At 40.0% G+C, this 21,800-nt stretch overlaps 1 long non-coding RNA gene across 1 annotated transcript in view; it reads left to right on the top strand.

The window, feature by feature from the left end:
• LOC148111792 (uncharacterized) overlaps positions 1-17,226 on the top strand; it is a 140,790-nt gene extending 123,564 nt beyond the window's left edge. Inside the window, exon 4 of the long non-coding RNA XR_015730106.1 lies at positions 16,701-17,226. This is a non-coding gene — a long non-coding RNA (uncharacterized LOC148111792). The remainder of the gene's footprint in view (positions 1-16,700) is intronic.
• Positions 17,227-21,800: the final 4,574 nt, after the last annotated feature.

Raw genomic sequence — 21,800 nt, 5'->3', positions numbered from 1 at the left:
CGAACGGTTCCTCAATAAAAGGTTCTAAGTTGAGTCCTGCAAGGCCATCCAACCAGTCAGTCCTATAGGAGATCAACCCTGACTGCTCTTTAGAAGGCCAGATCCTGAAGATGAAACTCAAATCCTTTGGCCACCTAATGGGAAGGAAGGACTCCCTGGAGAAGAGCCTAATGCTGGACAAAAGAAGAAGGGGACGGCAGAGAAGGAGGTGGCTGGATGGAGTCACTGAAGCAGTTGGTGTGAGCTTAAATGGACTCCAGAGGATGGTAGAGGACTGGAAGGCCTGGAGGAATGTTGTCCATGGGCTTGCGATGGGTCGGACATGACTTTGCAACTAACTACAACAAAGTCGAGAACTACCTGTAGTAGCCATCTCTGTAGCCGCATGATCGGTATCATCTGCTTCACTCATAAAACACAGGGCAGGCTGGAACAAAGAGAAGTTACCAATGTTTCCAGCATCGTCATATGGAAAGAAACGGGTGATTTTTTTTTTAAATGGAGTATTTCTTACTTACTTTATTTTATACAGAAAAGAGCACAAAACCGAGCTGACATCTTTATCCATCCACACCGAGGATTTAGAGCGCTCAGTGTTTTTTTGTTTTTTTTAAAAGGGTTGAAATCCCAAGGAATTGCAATTTCTATTTCATTTGCTGCACGGGGAGGTTGATTATGCTTAATCTCCCCAAGCAGGGAATTCTTGAATACCTACACCATTTATTCTTCACAATGTTCCATTTTTATTTTATTTCTTGCTGAATTAAAGAAGGAGGCGGTAGGCGGAAGGAGAAAGAGATTACTGAATCTCACCCGTTTCTTCGTGACCGACAGCTTCCGAGAAGCAGAAACATTCGACTCTGGAGGTTTTTAAGAAGAGACTGACAGTGAGGACAATTAACCAGTGGAACAGCTTGCCACCAGAAAGCGTGGGCGCTCCATCACTGGATGTTTTTAAAAAGAGACCAGACAGTCTCTCATCTGAAATGGTATAGGTTCTCCTGCTTGAGCAGGGGGCTGGACTAGAAGACCTCTAAGGTCCCTTCCAACTTTGTTATTCTATTAATCAGTGGAACAGCTTGCCTCCAGAAGTCGTGGGCTCTCCATCACTGGAGGTTTTTAAGAAGAGACCGGACAGTCACTTATCTGAAATGGTATAGGTTCTCCTGCTTGGGCAGGAGATCTGGACTAGAAGACCTCCAAAGTCCCTTCCAGATCATTCCATTCTATTCTTTTGAGTAGAAAGTATCAAGTTTCCGAAAGATGCCCTAATTAATTCATGAGCCATGATCCAAACTTCAAAGGAAATATATTCATTTATTAGGAGCAACATTCCGGCAATACTCGGATGCAGTTAGGACTGATCCTACGTAGATTTACGTTCCCCTATGACCCTGTCTCTCCCCTCCTCTCTGGCCATGTCATAAATCACATTCTCCAATTAACCACTTTGGCTGGCTGTGAAACCTAACACCCTCCTTCTGATTGCGGTCAGGAAGAATGTATGGAATTCACTTCAGTTCTCCCTCCCTCCTGCTCATGGCAACTGGAAAGCTTTGCAAGTTGACAGAAAGCCCTTTAGATAAGTTTTAAAATCCCAAAGAGCATGACCCTCCCAAAAGTATAGAAGAGAAAAAGGGAAAAGGTATCTGATGGCATGATAGCCACTTCATCGTATTAATCCTTGGACCTTAATTAATCCTTAATCAGTGGAATGACTTGCCTCCAGAAGCTCTGATGCTCCAGAAGTTGTATTCTCCAAAGACAAGAAACAACGGATGGAAACTGATCAAGGAGAGAAGCACCCTAGAACAAAGAAATTTTCTGACAGTGGGAACAAATAACCAGTGGAATGGCTTCTTTCCAGAAGTGGTGGAGGCTCCATCCCTGGGAGGTTTTAAGAAAATATTGGACAGCCATTTGTCTCAAATAGTGTAAGGTCTCCTGCCTGAGCAGAGGGTTGTCTAGAAGAGCTCCAAGGTCTCTTCCAACACTGTTATTCTGTTAAATGCAAGGTGTAAGATTTCCCAGCATGCCCTTACTCGTTGGATACACCTTCTCTGAGATGGGGAGGGGAATTCGATCAAGCAAACCTCACTCACCTTGCCAGGTAAGGTTGAACTCAACCTGGGATTGTTCACTTAATTGTTAACATTGTAGAAGCTGTTAGAAGGTCTTCTCCCATCAAACATTCTTAGCCTTAAATAGACAAGGTGCCAACTTCTTTAGACTTTGGAAAACTTCCCAGTCTGTTTTCTGTTATTCTGTTGATCTGACTCAAATGCGCTTTGAGCCACGCAACACTTCCCACTCAAATTCCAGGTGCATTTATTCATGCAAGCCAACCTAGATATTGGGTTCTTCTTGAGCCATTCCATCTTTAAACTGTGACTCGATTTCTAGCTTCCAAGCTAGAGGGATCCTTAGGGAAAATCTTTACCTTGACTTATCAAGTTTCTCTCGATGGAATGATTTGCATTTATTTGTTTATTATTTATTTATTAGTCCAATTTATATGCCACCCTTCTCCGTAGACTCAGGGCGGCTTACAATGTATTATAGAAATAGCCTGCATACTTTTTTGTATATACCTGCTTATTAGGGCTTTCGGGCCCCCCTAGGCGGTGTTGTTCTATACAAAGTTGGCTTATTGCCCCCACAATCCGGGTCCTCAATTTACCTACCTCGAAAGGATGGAAGGCTGAGTCAACCTTGAGCCTGGTGAGATTCGAACTCGCACTAGTTGCAGGCAGCTGGCAGCTAAGTGCTAGCACTTAACAGCACTTTAGTCCGCTGCACCACCGAGGCTGCTAGATATGCACCACCGAGGCATATTGCATCCTAGATAAATGATGCCTATAGAAGAGATTATGGGTAGGTCAGGGTGGAACTGTGGGGTCCTTGGTGCTCTCTGAGCTGCATTGTTTTCTCGCAGACATTTCATGATCCAACTAGGTAACAACATCAATGCTAGGAAGGAATGGGGTTTGCTGAGAAGAGGAGGAGGAGGAGGAGGAGGAGGAGGAGGAGGAGGAGGAGGAGGAGGAGGAGGAGGAGGAGGAGGAGAAAGAGAAGGACGACTGTGGGATCTTTGACGGTCTCTGAGCTTGATTGTTTTCTTCCAAACTTTTCATGTCCCAATTTGTAACATCATCAGTGCTAGAAGGAAGTGGAGTTTCTGGGGAGGAGGAAGAAGAGAGGAGGAAGAAGAAGAGGATGACAATGACAACTGTGGGGTCCTTGGTAGTCTCTGAGCTTGGTTGTTTTCTTGCAGACATTTCATTACCCAACTGGGTAACATCATTCAGGGCATCGCCATATATCAGATATACAATGCCTTTACCGTGCGATGAACAGCCAGCTGTTGTGTTGATTTAACCTAGCCACATCCTTGTTTTCCATAAAAATGCTCCTTCTAGCCAAGTTATGCCTGACAAACCTAGTTCTAAATTAAGGGTTTAAGCATCTGGAGAGCTGTGATTTACTGCTGGCCCCCCGATGTGAAACCAGACACCTATCTCTTCATCCGTCTTTGGATTCTCCCAGGTTTGTCTGATTTCCCTTGGTGTGTCAATCCTCTGCAAATTCAATTTTCTTTCTAACCTGCGATGAAGTCCTCATAAATCATGTTGCAAAAATAAATATGCAGATTCCTTGATGAGAGGCTGGGGGAGGGAGGGGAGAGAGACTCTTTTGAGGAATAAAAGCTTTTGTAACTGATAGATAATGTCATCAGAATCAATAGCGAGCAGGAGGATCGGCAGAGGGTGTCTGGATCCCGTATGAGAGTTTGCCCATGATCGATGGCTTCGGTGCATCCAGCAAGTCCCACGGAAGTTTATAATCACCAGACGGCTAAATTAGAGCTCCATTCCACATGGCAGAAACCCTTAATGAATCCAAAGGTCATTTGTGGAAGAAGACCTAAACCACAAACATTGAATGTCATAAAAGTGGAGGCCCTGCCAAGAGAGGACAACTCCATCAGATAGATAGATAGATAGATAGATAGATAGATAGATAGATAGATGGATGGATGGATGGATGGATGGATGGATGGATGGATGGATGGATAGATGAGAGAAAGAGAGATGAGAGAGAGAGGGAGACATGTTAAAGAAAGAGATGATTGATTGATTGATTGATTGATTGATTGATTGATTGATAGATAGATAGCTAAAGAGAGAGATACAGTAGATAGATATAGAGAGAGTTAGAGTAAGAGAGAGAATGAGAGAGTGAGAAAGAGATGATAGAGATAGATAGATAGATAGATAGATAGATAGATAGATAGATAGATAGACAGACAGACAGACAGATGATAGATGATTGAAAGAGAGAGAGATGATTGAGAGATATAGAGATAGATAGATGATAGAGACAGAGAGAGAGAGAGAGAGGTGAGAGAGAGAGGGAGAAGATAGAGAGAGAGATGATTGATTGATTGATTGATTGATTGATTGATTGATTGGTAGATAGATAGATAGAGAAAGAGATAACAGTAGATAGATATAGAGAGTTAGAGTAAGAGAGAGAATGAGAGAGAGTGAGAAAGAGAGATGATAGAGAGAGAGGTGAGAGAGAGGGAGAGATGATAGAGAGAGAGATGATTGATTGGTAGATAGATAGCTAGAGAAAGAGATAACAGTAGATAGGTATAGAGAGAGTTAGAATAAGAGAGAAAATGAGAGAGAGTGAGAAAGAGAGATGATAGAGATAGATAGATGATAGATGATTGATAGATGATTGAAAGAGAGATGATTGAGAGATATAGAGATAGATAGATAGATAGATAGATAGATAGATAGATAGATAGATAGATAGATAGATATGATTGATAAATAGAGATAGAGAAAGCGAGGAGAGAGAGAGAGATATAGAAATGTATTATATAAATCTCTCTCCCTCTCTCTCTCCCCACCACACACACACTTCTCACTCCTCAAATCAATGTGTATAGCAATTGTTCCAAGCTTGAAAACTCCAGGTACAACTTTCGAAACTGACTCCCTAAAATTCCCTTTAGTCATAATGTCCCAAAGGTGCTTTTTTTTCCCCAAGAGGCAACTGGACTTTCTGGTTTTTCTTTGAAGACGTTTCACTTCTCCTCCAAGAAGCTTCTTCAGCTCTGACTGGATGGTGGTGGTGAATGGAAGGATTTGTATTCCTTGCAGACAGCTGGTCATTGGCATCCTTTGAGAGGGTCGTTGAGGTCACCTGGAAATTTAACTGTGTCATCAGGATCACCTGAATGGTGCAAATGGGTGTGGACCCATTTGCAAAGAATGCAAATGTCCAGCTATCTGCAAGGAGTATAAATCCTTCCATTCCCCACCACCATCCAGTCAGAGCTGAAGAAGCTTCTTGGATGAGGAGTGAAATGTCTTCAAAGAAAAAATAAGGAAGTCCAGTTGCCTTTTCGAAAAGCACCTTTGGGACAACCATGACCTGGATGACTGAGAATCTCCATCGACCTTTAGTCGTAATAGCTGAGAAGAACGGGAAGGTCTACCTCAGTTGAAGATAACAAAATTGAAAGCGGTTGGGCAAGAAAACTATAAATTACCTTTGTGAAACGTGTTCGTTTAACCCATGGGTTGGAGCAAGATTTCTTGATTTATTTTAATCTTAGATTTATCTTAGGAAAGGTCCATCTCAATTTTTGGATCTTAGGTAGGTTCCGTAGATCAACCCCATACTTCTCAGAATTCTACAACATGGTTAACATCTCAAGAAGTGAGCAGGTTAGGAGATTCTGGGTATCATGGAGGACTACATCAAACTGGGGGTGAAATCCAGCAGGTCCTGACAGGTTCTGAAGAACCAGTAGCAGAAATTTTGAGCAGTTTGGAGAACTGGTAGCAGAAATTTTGAGCAGTTTGGAGAACTGGTAGCAGAAATTTTGAGTAGTTCGGAGAACAGGTAGAGAAAATTTTGAGTAGTTCGGAAAACGGGCAAATACCACCTCTGGCTGGCCCCAGGAGTGGGGAGGGAATGGAGATTTTGCAGTATTCTTCCCCTGGAGTGGGGAGGGAATGGAGATTTTGCAGTATCCTTCATCTGGAGTGGGGAGGGAATGGAGATTTTGCAGTATCTTTCCCCCTGGAGTGGGGAAAGAATGGAGATTTTCCAATATTCTTCCCCCAGGAGTGGGGAGGGAATGGAGATTTTGAGTATCCTTCCCCTGGAGTGGGGTGAGAATGGAGATTTTCCAATATTCTTCCCCCAGGAGTGGGGAGGGAATGGGGATTTTGCAGTATCCTTCCCCCAGGAATGAGGAGGGAATGGAGATTTTGCAATATCCTTCCCCCAGGAGTGGGAAGGGAATGGAGATTTTGCAGTATCCTTCCCCTGCCACGTCCACCAAGCCACGCCCACCAAGCCATACCACACCCACCAAACCACACCCACAGAACCGATTGGATTTCACCACTGCATCAAACTAGATCCTCTGATCAAAACACCCTTTGTGATAGTTGTTCATATATATATATATATATATATATATATTCTTCCAAATTTAACCAGTCAAGCAAAAAAAAGATTCTTTCTGATAATTGATGGTGGCCCAGCAGAAATTGATTCTGTTCCCTTCTTACGGCTAAGAGAGTAGCCCCTCTCCGTTGGAAAAATAAATTTATGGCTTCAATTACTCAGTGGATTGAAGACCTGATGTTTCCTCCAACTTATGAATGAGTCACTTACAGTTATAGATTATATATAGACAATTATAGTGAAATATGGTCATCCTTTACCGAAGCTGTTTTATTATAAAGGTTTATGGAGTCCTTGGTGCTTTCTGAATTTGGGGGGTTTTTTTGCTTCTGGATGTGTCATGGCCCAACTAAGTTACTTCATGCACACCGATGATGTTAGCTAGTTGGGTAGTGAAATGTCTGTGAGAAAACTGCCAAGCTCAGAGAGCACCAAGAACCCCACAACCTCCTCTTCCTCTTCCTCCTCCTCCTCCTGTTCCACCCCACACAATCCACTCTCTTCTAGCACTGAGGATGATACCTAGTTGGGTAATGAAACATCTGAAAGAAAACCACCAAGCTGAGAGAGAACCAAGGACACCACAGTCGCCATCCTCCTCCTCCTCCTCCTCCTCTTCCTCCCACACCCCACACCCTCCTAGCACTGATGATGTTCCCTAGTTGGGTAATGAAATGTCTGCAAGAAAACTACCAGGCTCAGAGAGCATTAAGAAACCCACAGTCCTCCTCCTCCTCCCTTTCTCCTCCTCCTCCCTTTCTCCTCCTCCTCCTCCTCCTCCTCTTCCTCCTCCTCCTTCCACACCCCACACTCTTCTAGCACTGATAATGTTCCCTAGTTGGGTAATGAAATGCCTGCAAAAACACCCACCAAACTCAGAGAACACCAAGGACACCACAGTTGCCCTCCTCCTCCTCCTCCTCCTCCTCCTCCTCCTCCTCTTCCTCCCACACCCCACACCCTCCTAGCACTGATGATGTTCCCTAGTTGGGTAATGAAATGTCTGCAAGAAAACTACCAGGCTCAGAGAGCATTAAGAAACCCACAGTCCTCCTCCTCCTCCCTTTCTCCTCCTCCTCCCTTTCTCCTCCTCCTCCTCCTCCTCCTCTTCCTCCTCCTCCTTCCACACCCCACACTCTTCTAGCACTGATAATGTTCCCTAGTTGGGTAATGAAATGCCTGCAAAAACACCCACCAAACTCAGAGAACACCAAGGACACCACAGTTGCCCTCCTCCTCCTCCTCCTCCTCCTCCTCCTCCTCCTCCTCCTCCTCCTATATCCTTCTAGCACTGATGATGTTCCCTAGTTGGGTAATGAAATGCCTGCAAAAAACCCCACCAAGCTCAGAGAGCACCAAGGACCCCAGCATTCCAACCCTCAGTGTCAAAGGTTCTTTTCTATAAATCTTTACAACGCTTTTATTTTATTTTTTTATTTTTATTTTATAATAAATTTTATTTCTTTAAAAAAATACAAACAGAAAGTTTATCAATAAACAGATCGCGGTGAGAACCTTACACAATACATTACATTCAGTCCAAATATACAAATGAGAGATAAAAACTAAAGTAACATTGTCCTCGTTTTATTCTATTATTTAACCAAACATACCATAGGTCCCAACATTGGAAATATGCGGAATCTTTTTGATCTCTTAAAATTTTTGTTAGCCTATCGGCTTCTGCACATTCCATAATTTTCCCTAAAAGCATATCTTCAGACGGTAGGTCTTTTCCCTTCCAATTTTGGGCGAGACATATTCTTGCTGCAGTTGTAATATAGACAATCAGATACCATCTGTTAGTGCCTATTTTATCTGGCCTAATGTTTAATAAGTAAAATTCAGATTTCAGTTGTAATTTGTATCCAGTAATTTCTAACAACCACCTTTGAATAAGTTTCCAAAATTCAATTATCCTGGGACAGGTCCACCATACATGGAAATAAGTACCTAGCTCCCCACACTTCCAACAGTTTGGGGAGAGTCCAGGAAACATTTTGGATAATCGGGCAGGAGGAAGGTGCCACCTGTATACCATCTTTATAACGCTTTTATACGTAACTTACTTTCCTTCCCCCTTTTCCTTTTTTCTATAGCTCCCCCCACCCACTTTTGCTTTAAGTAAATAAAGGCCAAAATGAAGAGAACGAAGGATTAGATTCATGCAAGACTTTTAACCTCCATAACTCAAGTTTATGGGTTTGTGCCAGTGCCCCAAACCATCGATTAAACCAATAAAACCCTAGGCTAATTCACAATCCCTCATTACCTGCTAAGATTTAACATTAACCACGTCTGGGATGTTGTGGGAATAGATTTATCCCGATCTTTGTCTGTGTTCAGGGAAGTCAGCTGTTGACTTGCTGGTCCTGCTGGTAAGACTCATGAAGACTGACTCATATAGGGAGTAAGACGCTGATCAGGTAATATTTTGATTTAACGCATCAGAGCCTTCCTTGTATTCTTAGCTTTTGCTGCGAGAGACCATGAGTTATATTCAAAACCGCTTTGGCGGAGGCAGCTTTGAAGCTTGTGACAAACTCGGAGAAGGCACCTCAGCTTCTCCCAGCCTCTCATTTATCCCTCTGCATGAAGTATCGAGTAAAAAAAAAAAATGGTTTGGAGGAAGAAAAAGCAGGCTGGAAGCGCAGCCTTCCATAGCTGAGGACCAAGAATTGACAGCATGGATGAGGTTGCGGTGAAAACAAGAGCCTTGATGTCCAAGGAAGCATCGCAGCCGTACTGCTCCAGTGAGACAGTATCTCAACCTGTATATGAACTTAGTGTACAGTGTTTGCCACTGTACTCAATCTCAATTTGGGGCGTTGTGTATCCACACAATGGGAAAAAGAAATAACAGAGTTGGAAGGGGCCTTGGAGGTCTTTTTTTTTTAAAGTAAATTTTATTAATTTTTCCAAGTTATAATCAACATAAGACAAAAGCATTGATTATACATAACAACAAAAACCATACATTCCCCTCCCTCCCTCCCCCCATTCATAACACTAAACATACAAACACGTCTATCCCGGCAGATAATGTTCCTGCCCTCATTAAGAAATATTTATGCCCACAACACAGAATAAAGTAAATAATCCCCACATATGGTTTTGGTACAATTATCTTTCAATCTAGATAAGTATATCGCTCCTCATATTGACTTAGGCCCTCACTTCATCTCAATCCTTTTATTCAACCACTGATACCAACTGTCCCAACTTTGAAAAAATTCAGAATCCTTTTTCTTTCTTTCCCGTCATTCTGTCCGCCTCAGGGCATTCTAATACTTTATTTATAATTTTTTTTTTAATTGATTTATATGCCACCCTTCTCCGGAGACTCAGGGCGGCTTACAATGCGCTAAGCAATAGCCTTCATCCTTTTGTATATTTATACAAAGTCAGCTTATTGCCCCCACAACTGGGTCCTCAATTTACCTACCTTAGAAAGGATGGAAGGCTGAGTCAACCTTGAGCCTGGCGAGATTCGAACTTGCAGTAATTGCAGGCAGCTGAATGTTAAATTACAGAGCTCTGTCTGTTGAGCTATCCAGGCTCCGGGCACTAGCCGGTATCTCTTTGGACTCAAGGACCTTGGAGATCTTTGAGTCCAACTCCCTGCTCAAGCAGGAGGCCCCTATAGGTGATGGCAAACCTATGGCAGGCGGAGCCATATCGATGGGCATGTGAGCTCACCGCCATCACACATGCACACGCCAGCCAGCTGATATTTGGGCCTTCTGGGCTCACCAGAAGTCAGCAAACTGGCCATTTCTGGCCTTCGGAGGGCCTCCGGGGGGGAGGCTGTTTTTGCCCTCCCCAGGCTCCAAGGAAGCCTCTAGAGCCTGGGGAGGGCAAAAACAGCCTTCCCCAGGCTCCAAGAAAGCCTCTAGAGCCTGGGGAGGGCAAAAACAGCCTTCCCCAGGCTCCAAGAAAGCCTCTAGAGCCTGGGGAGGGCAAAAACAGCCTTCCCCAGGCTCCAAGAAAGCCTCTAGAGCCTGGGGAGGGCGAAAAAGAGGCCTACCAGCCCACAGTGCCATCTCGTGCCAAAAGCAGGGGGAGTGCTGGGGGGGTCACACGCACATGTGCGGGGGATCGGGGTGCATAAAATTATGGATGTGGGCACACGCGTGTGTGATCCCCCCGCGCTCCTCCTGCTTTTGGCACACGATGGCAAAAAGGTTAGCCATCACTGGTATAAGGTTTCCTCTTGAGAAAGGGGTTGGATTAGAAGACCTCCAAGATCCCTTCCAACTCTTCTGTTCTGTTCTGCTCTTTTCCTTCTCCAAACATCAAACATCCTTTCTGGCTCTTATCACTTCAGCGGCAACTACCTAACAAGTGTAAAACAGCACCAGGAAAATAAACCCCCACTAATTGTAGGGTGGGGGAAAGAGGTTAAAAAACACCGGGGGAGGAGGAGAAAGTGTGATAAGGGAGGCGAGGCAAACACTGGCAATTGAAATCAACCCAGCATTTTTTTTTTTTTCGTTTTTTGCATTGTGTTGTTGTCGTTGTTGTTTTCCTGGAGTAGTCGTACCCCGCCATGCATGGCGAGCAGGCATTAAATTCTCACTCAATTCAAAAGCTTGCCATTATTCCGTAATTTTGTATGTAAATAAGATGTATTAGGGAAGCACTCAAGCAATTAATTAAACAGCTGTTACAGAATCAGCGATAAAGGAAGCGGGGAGGAGGGGGGGATATGCAGAATTTCACTCGTCCCACCATCGATATCCCCTTTATTTATTTGTTTCTAGTCCGAAGCGGTGCAGAGATGCACAAGCCTCATGTATCAATAATCCCAAATGAGATTTTGTGTGTGCTGGGGGGGGGGCATTGGTTGGAACGGTTGACGTGTCTCCTCTTTTGATGGAACGTTGGGGAAGAATTCTGGAGGAATCTTGGTTTTACCGTATTACCAACTATTGATAGATCTTTTGAAGTCTTGAGACAAAGGATGGGTTGTCCACCTGTTGGCTTTCGTTGCATTGGTCAGAATGATAGAATAGAATAGAATAGAATAGAATAGAATAGAATAGAATAGAATAGAATAGAATAGAATAGAATAGAATAGAATAGAATAGAATAGAATAGAATAGAAAATACAGAACAGGTTACAGAATAGAATAGAATAGAATAGAATAGAATAGAATAGAATAGAATTAGAATAGAATAGAATAGGAATAGAATAAAATAGAAAATAGATTAGAGTAGAATAGAATAGAGTAGAATAGAAATAGAATAGAATAGAATAGGAATTGGAAGGGACTTTCGAGGTCTTCTAGTCTAACCTCCTACTTAGGCAGGAAACTCTACACCACTTCAGACAAAGGGTTATCCAACCTCTTCTTAAAAAATTCCAGTGTTGGAGCATTTACAGCTTCTGGAGGCAAGCAATTCTACTGTGAATGCTCCAACACTGGAAGTTTTTAAGAAGAGGTTGGATAACCCTTTGTCTGAAGTGGTGTAGGGTTTCCTACCTGGGCAGGGGGTTGGACTAGAAGACCTTCAAGGTCCCTTCCAACTCTTGTTATTCTATTTCTATTTCTACTGATTAATAGTTCTCACTGTCAGGACATTTCTTCTTAGTTCTAAGTTGCTTCTCTCTTTGATTGATGTGTCTCCTGTTTTGATTGAACATTGGGGAAGAATTATCAACAGGAATCCTATTGATAGATCTTTTGAGGTCTTGAAACAAAGGGTGGACCATCCATCTGTTGAGAATGCTCCTGCCAACATGGTTGAAGATGTTTTTTTTTAAAAAAAAAAATGCAAGAGATCACAAGGGCATCCCTAGATAGGTGGATTTCCTGCCCATAATTCTCAAACGAGCCCTAAGGACGTGAACTTCATCTTCTTAAATTCTGTTGTTTCTAGGCTGAAGTTCTAATCTACAAGGCTCAATTTTGTTGGCCTTCAACGCCCCACCCCCCACTTCCGCACAGTCCTAAATAAGCACCTTTGAAAATTGTACCGCGTCTCACCATTCAATTTTTTTCTCTGTTCGCCCAAAACATCTGACAGATTATTAAATCTGTGCTCTTTCATTTTTTTTAACCGAACAAGAGGTAGCAAAGCAATTATTTTTTTGTTTTTTTTTTCCCTTTCCTCCACTTTTCCAACACCGGACAATTTCTTCCCCAGCTGTCCTCAATATGGCAGATTTAATGACTTCAAATGAGAGGCATTTATCTCTGAAATAACTGTTGTGCTTTTATAAAAAAAAAAAAAAAAAGCAAAGGCAAGATCAATAAATTCATTACCACACACAGGCAGTGGGAGAAAAAAATTGTGTCTTGTTCTCCAATGATTGCCATACGGTGAATTTTTAGTATCCGACGGGCTCCCAAGTGCCCCTTTTCTAGCCTTTATCTGGAAATACCTTGGGTTAAAATCTCTAAGCAGCCTTTTCAGAAAATGCCAGGGAAAAATACTTTTGGGCCAGGGTGCTGTGGGGTTTATTTAAACTCAATAACATTGGTTTTTGAGGGAAAACATGATGCCAAAGGCAAAAAATCTGTATTTCAATAGAATAGAGTAGAGTAGAGTAGAGTAGAGTAGAGTAGAGTAGAGTAGAGTAGAATAGAATAGAATAGAATAGAATAGAATAGAATAGAATAGAGTAGAGTAGAGTAGAGTAGAGTAGAAAATAAAATAGAGTAGAATAAAATAGAATAGATTGGGATGGAATGGAATGGAATGGAATGGAATGGAATGGAATTAGAATAGAGTAGAGTAGAGTAGAATAGAAGAGAAAATAGAATAGAGTAGAATAGAATAGAGTAGTGTACAGTAGAGTAGAATAGAAAATAGAATAGAGTAGAATAGAATAGAAAATAGAATAGGATAGAATAGAATAGAATAGAATAAGAGTAGAGTAAACTAGAGTAGAGTAGAGTAGAGTAGAATAGAAAATAGAGTAGAGTAGAATAGAATAGAGTAGAGTAGAATAGAATGGAATGGAATGGAATGGAATTAGAATAGAGTAGAGTAGAGTAGAATAGAATAGAAAATAGAATAGAGTAGAATAGAGTTGAGTAGAATAGAATAGAAAATAGAATAGAGTAGAATAGAAAATAGAATAGAATAGAATTAGAGTAAAGTAGAATAGAACAGAGTAGAATAGAATAGAATAGAATAGAATAGAATAGAATAGAATAGAATAGAATAGAATAGAATAGAATAGAATAGAATAGAATAGTTGGAAGGGACCTTGGAGGTCTTCTAGTCCAACCCCCTGCTTAGGCAGGAAACCCTACACCACTTCAGACAAAGGGTTATCCAACCTCTTCTTAAAAAATTCCAGTGTTGGAGCATTTACAGCTTCTGGAGGCAAGCAATTCTACTGTGAATGCTCCAACACTGGAAGTTTTTAAGAAGAGGTTGGATAACCATTTGTCTGAAGTGGTGTAGGGTTTCCTACCTGGGCAGGGGGTTGGACTAGAAGACCTTCAAGGTTCCTTCCAACTCTTGTTATTCTATTTCTATTTCTACTGATTAATAGTTCTCACTGTCAGGACATTTCTTCTTAGTTCTAAGTTGCTTCTCTCTTTGATTGATGTGTCTCCTGTTTTGATTGAACATTGGGGAAGAATTATCAACAGGAATCCTATTGATAGATCTTTTGAGGTCTTGAAACAAAGGGTGGACCATCCATCTGTTGAGAATGAATAGAATAGAGTAGAAAATAAAATAGAGTAGAATAAAATAGAATAGATTGGGATGGAATGGAATGGAATGGAATGGAATTAGAATAGAGTAGAATAGAATAGAAAATAGAGTAGAGTAGAATAGAATAGAGTAGAGTGTAGAGTAGAATAGAATAGAAAATAGAATAGAGTAGAATAGAATAGAAAATAGAATAGAATAGAATAGAATAGAATAGAATAGAATTAGAGTAGAGTAGAGTAGAATAGAAAATAGAATAGAGTAGAATAGAATTGAGTAGAGTAGATTGTAGAGTAGAGTAGAATAGAAAACACAATAGAGTAGAATAGAATAGAAATAGAATAGAATAGAATAGAATAGAATAGAATAGAATAGAATAGAATAGAATTAAAGTAGAATAGAGTAGAGTAGAGTAGAGTAGAATAGAAAATAGAATAGCGTAGAATAGAGGACAGTAGAATAGAATAGAGAATAGAATAGAATAGAATTAGAGTAAAGTAGAGTAGAGTAGAGTAGAGTAGAAAATAGAATAGAGTAGAATAGAACAGAGTAGAATAGAATAGAGAATAGAATAGAATAGAATAGAATAGAATAGAGTAGAGTAGAGTAGAGTAGAGTAGAGTAGAGTAGAGTAGAGTAGAGTAGAGTAGAGTAGAGTAGAGTAGAGTAGAGTAGAAAATAAAATAGAGTAGAATAAAATAGAATAGATTGGGATTGAATGGAATGGAATTAGAATAGAGTAGAGTGTAGAATAGAGTAGAATAGAAAATAGAATAGATAGAATAGAAAATAGAATAGGATAGAATAGAATTAGAGTAGAGTAAAGTAGAATACAGTAGAATAGAATAGAATAGAATAGAATAGAAAATAGAATAGAATAGAATAGAATAGAATAGAATAGAATAGAATAGAATAGAATAGAATAGAATAGAATAGAATTAGAATTAGAATTAGAATAGAGTAGAGTAGTAGAGTAGAATAGAAAATAGAATAGAGTAGAGTAGAATAGAAGAGAGTAGAATAAATTAGAATAGAATGGAATGGAATGGAAGTAGAGTAGAATAAAAAATAGAATAGAGTAGAATAGAGTAGAGTAGAGTGTAGTGTAGAGTAGAATAGAAAATAGAATAATAGAATAGAATAGAATAGAATAGAATAGAATAGAATAGAATAGAATAGAATAGAATAGAATAGAATAGAATCTAGAAGGCACCTTGGAGGTCTTCTAGTCCAGCCTCCTGCTCAAGCAGAAGACCTTATAACATTTCAGACAAGTGACTGTGTCTTCTTAAAAACCTCCAGTGATGGATTTTTTTTCCCAAGCGGCAACTGGACTTTCTTGTTTTTCTTTGAAGACGTTTCGCTTCTCATCCAAGAAGCTGAAGCTTCTTAGATGAGAACCACGATCTGGACGACTAAGAATCTCCATAGACACTCCAGTGATGGAGCATCCACAACTTCTGAAGGCAACTTCTGTTCCTCTGGTTGGTTGTCCTCACTGTTTGGAAGTTTCTCCTTAATAACCAGGTTGTTTGTCTCCTTGATTAGTTTCCATCCATTGTTTCTTGTCCTACCTTCAGGTGCTTTGGAGAATAAATTGACCCCCTCCTCTTTGTGGCAACCCCTGAGATATTGGAAGATTGATATCATGTCCCCCCTAGTTCTCCTTTTCTCTAGAATAGCCCAACCCAAATCCTGCAACCATTCTTCATATGTTTTAGTCTCTTTCATCAACTTAGTTGCTCTTGTACTTATCAGAGCTTGTAAGAGCGAATCTTAGTTGCTCATCTATTCACGTGTGAGAAACAGTTGATGCTCATATTTGAATGGACATCTCCGTTCAAGTGGACAATCTCGTTAAGAAAATCTTGCATCGAAACATTAGGAAAAGCTACCTGGCCACAAATCCACGGGTGGGCTGCTGGGGGTTTGTAGAGGTTCGGGAGAACCTCTAGCTAAGATTCTGTGCAGTTCGGAGAACCCCTAAATCCCACTCCTGGCTGGCTCTGCCCACCCTGCCCCGCCCCTCCCAGGAGTCCCCTTGTCGCCCGTTTTGGATGCAGGTAAGTGCAAGGCGTTCATGGAGGTGAAAACGGGTCTACCAGAAGGCCTCCGGTGCCTGGGGAGGCCGTTTTCGCCCTCCCGAAAGCTCGAGAAAAGCCTCTGGAGCCCGGGGAGGCCTGCTTCGCTTAAATGACCATGTTAGTAACTTCAGGGGCTTTGGAAAGTAGCTTGACCCCCTCCTCTTTATAGGGTTGCCAGGTCTGCTTCCAAAAAATAGCGGACAAGCGGGGGGGGGTGTTTAAGTAGTAAAAAAAAATTACAATTAAATTATATATTTTCTTACAAACATTTTAACACGTATTAAAATAATCACTTCAAAACTTTACTTAAAATTCAAAACATCAAATATATTATAATAATATGTAAAATATTAAATTACATTTTACTTTGCTGTCGTGTGTATTTTTTATTTGACTGCACAACTTTGTTCAATTCTTTGTGTTTAAGGAATAATTCTTTAATTTCAGTACAACGTTGAGAAATATTAAAAAATATACAAAGTTCACTTCGAACTGATACAAGCAGTCGGTTACGTTCGTCAGTCCACAAATTTCCCATGACGCTGAAAATTCGTTCAACGTTTGCATTTGATACCGGAATTGACGAACAATACTGGAACAGTTTCAGGAAACTCAGAGCTGGCTCTTTCTTGAAAAAGTACATCCACTTATCAAGGGATGAATCGCCCTGCAGATGAATATAAACTTCTTCTAAGGCAGAAATTTCATTGAAGAGAGTGTTGGGTGGAAGTTCTTCTCGCCATGATGATAATAACCAGATGTTCGTCATTTCTTCTAAAGTTGGAGGATTATTGCGATCAATTAGATTGAAACAATTTAGCGTCTCATATACTGAATCGGTGAAATTATACCACTTTTCTAGGTATGCAATGGCTCTTTGATACACGTTGATGGCTTCTTTCTTGAACTTTTGCACGGCATTCTCAGGCAAATGTTTTTTATGTAAGGCAAATAAAACTTTCATTCCAAAAAACTGCTCATCGTATTTTTTTTGCAAAGAATCACGCAGCTTACACATGATAATGTGAAGATCACATGCAAGAATTTTCTTGCTTTCCAGCTTCAGTAGGGTGTCTTGCATTATTGACATGAAGAAGTGCGTGAAATATAAATACAATTCTGAAATTGTTGGTTCATTGTCCTTTGCGAGTTCATTTTCCTGATCCGATATAAGCTTCCAGATAACCTTATGGCACTCATCAGATCCAAGAGAAATAAAATACGATTTTAGAGGTATCCAGTTTAAAAGAAGTCTTTTACTGCTTTAAACAAATTTAACCAACGTGTTGGAACATGGCGCAAAACTTCATGGAATTCTGACTCGCAAAACTCTTCTCGTTTCTTCGCAGAATTCGAAAATTCGGCAAAGACCTTTAGCACTACATTTTCGAAATCAAAAGATAACTGTTTAAAGCATTTTTTGCGCTGTTGTGTAAAATGTGATTATTGCAATGAGCATTCGATCTTTGTCTCACTCTAACTTATGAAAAAAAAGACAAAACGTGATTCTCCTATCCTTATTCTCTTAGACTGTACAGCTTTAGATTACGTACCATTTCATCATAAAGCTTTTGAATAAAAAAAAGTCCACTATTTTCTGAAAAAAAATAGTGAACATAATGTGAAAAAAGTGGATTGTCCGCTCAAATAGTGGACACTGGCAAACATACTTTTTAAAAATCGAGCCTTTTTGGTGCCCGGGGAAGAAAACGTGTGACTTAATATTGAGGAAAAATGCTGCCCAGGAATCAAAATGTTTTTTAAAGCCAATTTTTTTTTTTTTGAAACCAAATGCAAAAACGGACACCAGGATGACTTTCGGGATGAAATTCCATGTCTAAAAATGGTGTTCCTTCCACTTTTTAAAAATCAAGCCTTTTTGGTGCCCGGGGAAGAAAACGTTTGACTTAATATTCAGGAAAAATCCTGCCCAGGAACCAAAATGATTTTTAAAGCCAATTTTTTTTTTTTTTGAAACCAAATGCAAAAACGGGGAAAAAAATTGGCTTCAAAAAACATTTTGGTTCCTGGGCAGCATTTTTCCTGATCATTAAGTCATGCGTTTTCTTCCCCAGGCACCAAAAACTCCCGATTTTTAAAAAGTGGAAGTAACACCATTTTTAGACATGGAATTTCGTCCCGAAACTCATCCTGGTGTCCGTTTCTGCATTTGGTTTCAAAAAAAAAAATGGCTTCAAAAAACATTTTGGTTCCAGGGCAGCATTTTTCATGAACATTAAGTCATGTGTTTTCTTCCCCAGGCACCAAAATGGCTCGATTTTTAAAAAGTGGAAGTAACACCATTTTTAGACATGGAATTTCGTCCCGAAACTCATCCTGGTGTCCGTTTTTGCATTTGGTTTCAAAAAAAAAAATTTGCTTCAAAAAACATTTTGGTTCCTGGGCAGCATTTTTCATGAACATTAAGTCATGCGTTTTCTTCCCCAGGCACGAAAAAGTCCCGATTTTTAAAAAGTGGAAGTAACACCATTTTTAGACATGGATTTTCATCCCGAAACTCATCCTGGTGTCCGTTTTTTCATTTGGTTTCAAAAAAAAAAATTGGCTTCAAAAAATATTTTGGTTCCTGGGCAGCATTTTTCATGAACATTAAGTCATGTGTTTTCTTCCCCAGGCACCAAAATGGCTCGATTTTTAAAAAGTGGAAGTAACACCATTTTTAGACATGGAATTTCGTCCCGAAACTCATCCTGGTGTCCGTTTTTGCATTTCGTTTCAAAAAAAAAAATTTGCTTCAAAAAACATTTTGGTTCCTGGGCAGCATTTTTCATGAACATTAAGTCATGCGTTTTCTTCCCCAGGCACGAAAAAGTCCCGATTTTTAAAAAGTGGAAGTAACACCATTTTTAGACATGGATTTTCATCCCGAAACTCATCCTGGTGTCCGTTTTTTCATTTGGTTTCAAAAAAAAAAAATTGGCTTCAAAAAACATTTTGGTTCCTGGGCAGCATTTTTCATGAACATTAAGTCATGCGTTTTCTTCCCCAGGCACCAAAATGGCTCGATTTTTAAAAAGTGGAAACAATATCATTTTTAGACATGGAATTTCATCCCGAAACTCATCCTGGTGTCCGTTTCTGCATTTGGTTTCAAAAAAAAAAAAATTTGCTTCAAAAAACATTTTGGTTCCTGGGCAGCATTTTTCATGAACATTAAGTCATGCGTTTTCTTCCCCAGGCACCAAAAAGTCCCGATTTTTAAAAAGTGGAAGTAACACCATTTTTAGATATGGAATTTCGTCCCGAAACTCATCCTGGTGTCCGTTTTTGCATTTGGTTTCAAAAAAAAAAATTTGCTTCAAAAAACATTTTGGTTCCTGGGCAGCATTTTTCATGAACATTAAGTCATGCGTTTTCTTCCCCAGGCACGAAAAAGTCCCGATTTTTAAAAAGTGGAAGTAACACCATTTTTAGACATGGATTTTCATCCCGAAACTCATCCTGGTGTCCGTTTTTTCATTTGGTTTCAAAAAAAAAAATTGGCTTCAAAAAACATTTTGGTTCCTGGTCAGCATTTTTCATGAACATTAAGTCATGTGTTTTCTTCCCCAGGCACCAAAATGGCTCGATTTTTAAAAAGTGGAAGCAACACCATTTTTAGACATGGAATTTCGTCCCGAAACTCATCCTGGTGTCTGTTTTTGCATTTGGTTTCAAAAAAAAAAATAGGCTTCAAAAAACATTTTGGTTCCTGGGCAGCATTTTTCATGAACATTAAGTCATGCGTTTTCTTCCCCAGGCACCAAAAAGTCCCGATTTTTAAAAAGTGGAAGTAACACCATTTTTAGACATGGAATTTCGTCCCGAAAGTGATACTGGTGTCCGTTTTTGCATTTGGTTTCAAAAAAAAAATAGGCTTCAAAAAACATTTTGGTTCCTGGGCAGCATTTTTCATGAACATTAAGTCATGCGTTTTCTTCCCCAGGCACCAAAAAGTCCCGATTTTTAAAAAGTAGAAGTAACACCATTTTTACACATGGAATTTCGTCCCGAAAGTGATACTGGTGTCCGTTTTTGCATTTGGTTTCAAAAAAAAAATAGGCTTCAAAAAACATTTTGGTTCCTGGGCAGCATTTTTCATGAACATTAAGTCATGCGTTTTCTTCCCCAGGCACCAAAAGGGCTCGATTTTTAAAAAGTGGAAGTAACACCATTTTTAGACATGGAATTTCGTCCCGAAACTCATCCTGGTGTCCGTTTTTGCATTTGGTTTCAAAAAAAAAAATTGGCTTCAAAAAACATTTTGGTTCCTGGTCAGCATTTTTCATGAACATTAAGTCATGTGTTTTCTTCCCCAGGCACCAAAATGGCTCGATTTTTAAAAAGTGGAAGCAACACCATTTTTAGACATGGAATTTCATCCCAAAACTCATCCTGGTGTCTGTTTTTGCATTTGGTTTCAAAAAAAAAAATAGGCTTCAAAAAACATTTTGGTTCCTGGGCAGCATTTTTCATGAACATTAAGTCATGCGTTTTCTTCCCCAGGCACCAAAATGGCTCGATTTTTAAAAAGTGGAAGCAACATCATTTTTAGACATGGAATTTCATCCCAAAACTCATCCTGGTGTCTGTTTTGGCATTTGGTTTCAAAAAAAAATAGGCTTCAAAAAACATTTTGGTTCCTGGGCAGCATTTTTCATGAACATTAAGTCATGCGTTTTCTTCCCCAGGCACCAAAAAGTCCCGATTTTTAAAAAGTGGAAGTAACACCATTTTTAGACATGGAATTTCGTCCCGAAACTCATCCTGGTGTCCGTTTTTGCATTTGGTTTCAAAAAAAAAATTGGCTTCAAAAAACATTTTGGTTCCTGGGCAGCATTTTTCATGAACATTAAGTCATGCGTTTTCTTCCCCAGGCACCAAAATGGCTCGATTTTTAAAAAGTGGAAGCAACACCATTTTTAGACATGGAATTTCATCCCAAAACTCATCCTGGTGTCTGTTTTTGCATTTGGTTTCAAAAAAAAAAATAGGCTTCAAAAAACAATTTGGTTCCTGGGCAGCATTTTTCATGAACATTAAGTCATGCGTTTTCTTCCCCAGGCACCAAAAAGTCCCGATTTTTAAAAAGTGGAAGTAACACCATTTTTAGACATGGAATTTCGTCCCGAAAGTGATACTGGTGTCCGTTTTTGCATTTGGTTTCAAAAAAAAAATAGGCTTCAAAAAACATTTTGGTTCCTGGGCAGCATTTTTCATGAACATTAAGTCATGCGTTTTCTTCCCCAGGCACCAAAAAGTCCCGATTTTTAAAAAGTAGAAGTAACACCATTTTTAGACATGGAATTTCGTCCCGAAACTCATCCTGGTGTCCGTTTTTGCATTTGGTTTCAAAAAAAAAATTGGCTTCAAAAAACATTTTGGTTCCTGGTCAGCATTTTTCATGAACATTAAGTCATGCGTTTTCTTCCCCAGGCACCAAAATGGCTCGATTTTTAAAAAGTGGAAGCAACACCATTTTTAGACATGGAATTTCGTCCCGAAACTCATCCTGGTGTCCGTTTTGGCATTTGGTTTCAAAAAAAA

This window comes from Pantherophis guttatus, chromosome 16, assembly GCF_059756535.1.
Source record: "Pantherophis guttatus breed Tessera chromosome 16, ASM5975653v1, whole genome shotgun sequence".
In the NCBI taxonomy this organism is placed as follows: Eukaryota; Metazoa; Chordata; class Lepidosauria; order Squamata; family Colubridae; genus Pantherophis; species Pantherophis guttatus.
The sequence above is the reverse complement of the archived record's forward strand: the minus strand, read 5'-3'. Positions and strand labels throughout refer to the sequence as shown.